Here is a 5,845-nt window from a genome sequence, read left to right on the forward strand (position 1 = left end):
TTATAATGACACCTTGGTCGTTTGTCACTGCAAACGAAGTGTGGGTGTCCGATTTTGATCCATCGGTGTATATAATTTTCCACTCTAGTTTATAAGTGTTTACTATGTCATGTAATTTGCACAAGCGAAATTGATTACCACAACGAAATTACTGTTAGCAGAACCATATGCGTCGAGTGACAGTCGGAGACTGAAATAACATTTAATACCGAATTTAACCACAATTGAGATCCGAGACCTCGACCCCTTATCTACCGCAGCAGAATTCACGACCTCCGTAAAACTTCCGCTAGAGCAAGCAGATAAAGAAATTACAGTGAGGACCAGCGCTCCAAATACTCGCGAATAATATGTGTAACGTTGACAGCCGAAAGCGCAAACAGAGTACTAAAAGAAGGCCACATAAAAATTGGATGGATCAGCTGCAGAATGAAGCTTATGAAGGAAGTTAAAAAATGCTACAGATGCTTCGACTTCGGCCATTTACAATGGGAATGCAAAGGCCCCGACAGAAAAGGTCAAGGATTATGTATAAGATGTGGGAAACCCGGGCACAAGCTGAAAGATTACAAAAACTCACCGAGCTGTTACCTCTGCGTAGAACAGAAGCATACCCAAACAGGGAAAAAACAAGAACATGAAGATCTTACAGTGTAACATGCACAAAAGCAAAACGTTTGACCACCTACTGCCGCAGCTCATGCTGGAGGTAGCAATCATTAGCGAGCAATACAAAATAGCGCAAGATGGAACATGGCTGGAAGACACCACAGCAACAGCGGCCATACGGCTAACGGAAAGGAGTAGTTTCAGAAAAAAACAGCAAAAGAGGAAATGGGTTTGCCTGGATAAAAAACGAAAGCATTACGGTAATTAGTTGCTACCTGACACCGAGTGACAACATCACAGGCTTCTAAGCAAAGCGCGATGCTATAGAGGATGTTGCACGACAAAGAAACTGTCACTTAATCATAGCCGGAGACTTCAACGCCAAGGCCATGGAATGGGGCACACCGACTACAAACTCAAGGGGCCGGATAATTCTCGACATGGCGAATAGATTAGGTCCAATCGTCGCCAATAGAGGATCCCAAACCACTTTCAGAAGGCCAGGATGCAGCGACACAACCCCTGATATCACGTTGGTATCCGAAGGATTCGCAAACCAGCTGCGTGAGTGGAAAGTTTTGGAAGACTATACTGGTAGCGACCACCAATACATATCCTACCTCATAGGTCCAAAAATCCAACTACGACGAAAAGAAGAGCAACACGAAAGTGGAACGCTTCGAAGCTAGATTCAGAAAAGCTCCTTGCGGCCATAGATGAAAACCCACCAAAATACCACGCAAGTAGCACAGCTAGGTTGTTTGTCCAAGTAACTCTGAGCACCATCACTGAGGCATGTAAAGTAGCAGTGCCCAAAATAATAGGCGGACATCCAAAGAAAGCAGTTTACTGGTGGACTGACGAAATCCGAAACCTTAGACAAACTTACCTGCGCAAAAGACGACGATATGCAAGAGCTAGAAAAAGAGGAAGAAACGGAAGAGCATAAGGAATATAAAGCTGCGAAAACTGAGCTGAAAGGCGCAATAACAAAGACAAAGAAAGATAAATGGGAAGAGCTACGTAACGATATAAACAAAAATCCATGGGGTCTCGGATACAAGATCGTAATGAAAAACTCGGAGCAAAACAGTCCACCCCTGAGTTAAACGCCGCAGCTGTGGAGCACATCGTAGACACTCTGTTCCCAACCCATGACCTAGGAACAGACCCACCAGAACATGTACAAGAGAGCTCATGTCTGCCTTTCACTCTGAAGGAAATAAGGATGGCAGCAAACACTTCAAAGAGGAAACATGCCCCTGGGCCTGATGGGATACCGTTGGAAGTGTTAAAGCTAATCGTTATGGAACGCCCGCACTTACTACTATCCATGTATAATGTATGTTTGAACGAGGGTATTTTATCAGAAATATGGAAGAGGCAGCATCTGATCCGAAGAAGCAAAGGCAGAGGAGACCCAGGAATACCATCGGCATACCGACCTCTATGCGTGCTAGATACAGCAGGAAAGCTACTAGAAAGACTGCTGAAAAACCGCATCATAGTTGCCATAAACGATGCTGGAGGCCTATCAGAGTGACAACATGGCTTCAGACCAGGCAGGTCCATTCTTGGAGCTGTGGAAGACGTAGTGCGCAGCGTGGAGGAAGCTCATCGAAAGGACAACTTCTCGAGGCCAATAGTCCTCCTCGCAACAATTGGCATACGAAATGCATTCAACAGCGCAAAATGGAAAAATATGATCGACGCACTAGAAAGTCGCTTCAAAACGCCCCTCTACTTGATGAATATGATACGAAGCTATCTTAAAGACAGGAGACTACTGTACGACACGAGTGACGGCCCAAAAAGTAAGGAAATAACCTCTGGCGCAGCGCAGGGATCAATATTTGGACCAGATCTATGGAATGCCAGCTACGACTGAATTTTAAATGTTGAAATGCCTGACGATTGCAACCTCGTTGGCAATGCAGACGACACCGCCGTCATAACCGCGCGTAGTACCGAAATGGTCAGGCCTGACACGAGTTATGATACGAACACAGACATGGTTGGACTCACACGGCCTCAGCCTAGCTGCTGAAAAAACAGAACTGATCGTGCTCACTACTATCCCGTTGGAGGTAAACATGCAAGTTCATTCAGAGACTATTCAAACGACGAAAACCTTAAAATACCTAGGAATAAGAATGGACAACAAATTGACGTCCAGGGCTCAAATCTGACATGCTGAAAAAAAGTCCGCCAATATAACCATGACGCTATCAAGACTTATGACAAACAACAATTTTATATGACCGCAATTGGAAGAAGTTGATCTTGACAATACTTGGCTACAACAAAACGCATGTGAATTTCCTTAACAACATGTGTGTTTTTTGAAAAAAAATCAGAAATCTCTTATTGGAAAATCCTCAATGTTTCGCAAGTATTTGTGAAAATAAAAAAGTAGAAATCACTAATATGTCAAAAAGTTATAAATATACATATTTATTCATGTGTCAAACGTTTTACATACATAAACTACATTACTGAGACTCAGAATTCCTCGAAATTTGTAGCAACTAAATGCAATAATCATATACTCACTGATTATTACTTTTTATGCAAGTTGATCAATTTCTAAGGCATGTCATGATCATACAAGAAATATTAATATTCCATGAAATTCCAAGAGTTATTGAATGTGAATAATGCGATTAAGACTCTTTTAATCTGGTTAGAGAAAGTTGCACTTGAAAATAACTGTAATTAGGTATAATGATGATTACATGGGACATTCCTTTAAGCTTCGTCCTCACAAAAATCATAGTCCTTTACCGAATTATTACTTCAAATAGAAGAAAATTCTCTCATTAATTCGGCTTAGATACTTTTAACAGTAAAAACTTCTAAATGCGTCCAGTCATGCTTAGTGGAGTGATAATTTCCGCTATTTATATATAGAATCTTTGTTATAAAACCGAATAACAAATTTCTACGTCACTATTATCTTGAAGAAAGCTGGGTTAAGTTTACATCCGTATGTGAATCTAAAGTATCGATTTAGCAGGTCAATTTTTCAATTTATTTATAAATACAAACGTAATAGATTGATTTAGTCGAATGTGTTAGAAAAAAGGTAATATTTTTAATAAAATTCATTGAAATTAAAATATTCCTTTGGTATTGAACAATATGCATTACAAGTACAAAATATATTATAAATCACATTGCGGTGACTTTCATATATATTTATATCCATAACTTAAATACAAACAATTGGATTTATGTTGCACTTTTTTTGTGTTGGTAATAGAAATATTTTTGTGAAAATATAAATTGTTTTTTTATTGATTACGTTATGTTACATATGCTGTATCCAAGTTATTCAAATACGAAAGCTGTTTCGGTTAGAGTAGTTCCTCTAGTATATATGTATGTAGATTTTTTCCTTCGCCTGTAAACTTATATATATATGTATGTGTACTCTTGCTCTTGAAATAATTTCAGTTATTGAAATACTTTAAACTTTACAAGTAAGTATTTTATGCTCTCGCAAGGCCGGGGAATATAGTTTTGCGTTCAGAGTCAAATAAACCAAAAGTTATTAGGATATGTGAATGCATTTTTTTTTATAATATTTATTTTAAATAACATATTTTCATAAAATTAAGAAAAACTTAAATATATTTTAGTATTCGGTTGACAAACCTTTGTTTTTATTCAAACAAATATCACCATTATTTTTAAATCTGGATTATTTAAGAACACATCCTTCATATTATCTTTGAGTGGGGCTATTGTGGGATTTTTTCGGGAATATACCTTTGATTAAGGAACGTTCAACAGTTTTCGGTGGGGCTTAGGTCGGTTGAATTGCCCGCCTAAGGTAATATATTGATATCCATCGGGAGGTGTGGCAAGGCACCTCAGCAGGCGTATAAGTGTACTGGGCTGATGAGGGGTTCAGTGTTACCAAATATGGACCAGGACCTTCCACCAATATGCAGCTCTAAATCAATATGTTGGGGGGATATTTTACCGTTTTTTGAATGCAGTTCTCTACATAAGGTTCACACGGTCTACGACGCGGCCTTCGTCGCTAAAGTTAATCTTTGTTAAGGAGAAAGTCATGTTAAATAGCAGCATAACTTTGAATGGGGACTTTCATAACTTTTTATGTTTACCTTGTTTCAATCCACCTTTGTGTAGTTCCGATGAAGTTTGACCCTTACCACTCATTGATTTTTCATTCGCTTGGTCAATTTTGATTTTTTTGCTGTACGGCGGTTTTTAGATTTTTTTCTGAAAAAATGCGTTCAACTTTTCTTTGCGATATTTTTTCACTCACATCATCTAGCTTCATTTAAATTTCACCAGCGGTTTTCCTGCGCAATTTCAGAGTGAACCTCATTACTTTACGTCGAATGTGCTCAGATAATTTCCCATTTTGGGCAGCATTTTTCCGCATACTTTTACGACCAACGGTGCAATATTTGAATGTGTGCAGAATTTTCGGTACTCTAGGAACAGTAACAGCACTCATTCCAATTTTTTATATTATTTTTCTGTAGGATGAACTTTTATGTTTTAAAAGTACAGCAATAGCACTGCGGGTATGATGCGGGAGAATGACTGACTGGCTGGTACATATAAGCGCACAGATCGAATCAGAAAAGAGCGCTGGGCGCCGTCCGCCAGTCCCTTTTGTTGATTTCGTTTGGTGTCCTCGTGTGTGGTGTGAAAGGTGTGGTGTAGATGATGATGCGTTGAGTTTTTGTGTGTAGTGTGGGATGAAAAGATGATGCGTTGAGCGTGGTGTGTGTAGTGTGGGATGAAAGGATGATGTGTAGTGTAGTGGTATTATTTTAGGAGGCGGTCAGATGCTCATCCCGGCCCCCCTAGGCGACTGTTTAGCCTAGAAGGCGCTGCAGCTGTTGCAGCGTTGCCACAACGCCGCTCAGACCCGTAGATCGACGAAATGGTGGCCCAGACTGTCGACGCCGCGACGAGGTTCCGCATCTCTGGGGTGCGCCACGAGCTGCGGGTTGGAATCGGGATGATGGGCCGCGCTGGATGGGTGGCCGATTCACTTCGCGTGCCGCGCTGCGATGTAGCAGCGTGTGATGCGGCCTATGGCATATTTGGCACAGCCCTCGCGACTCACACTCAGGATGTATGTGACAGGCAATTGTGGCAATGCCCGTGTGCCTGGGCCTAAATATCCCACAATGGTGCAGGCGATGTGGGCATCGACAGATGGGGCACCTTAGGGTCTCCGACGTCCGTG

The 5,845-nt window shown here is 40.9% G+C and overlaps 1 pseudogene; it reads right to left on the reverse strand.

The window, feature by feature from the left end:
• Positions 1–2,181, reverse strand: part of LOC108972080 — a 5,186-nt pseudogene extending 3,005 nt beyond the window's left edge.
• Positions 2,182–5,845: the final 3,664 nt, after the last annotated feature.

This window comes from Bactrocera latifrons, unplaced genomic scaffold (assembly GCF_001853355.1).
Source record: "Bactrocera latifrons isolate USDA-ARS-PBARC rearing strain unplaced genomic scaffold, ASM185335v1 scaffold_377, whole genome shotgun sequence".
NCBI classification, from domain to species: Eukaryota; Metazoa; Arthropoda; class Insecta; order Diptera; family Tephritidae; genus Bactrocera; species Bactrocera latifrons.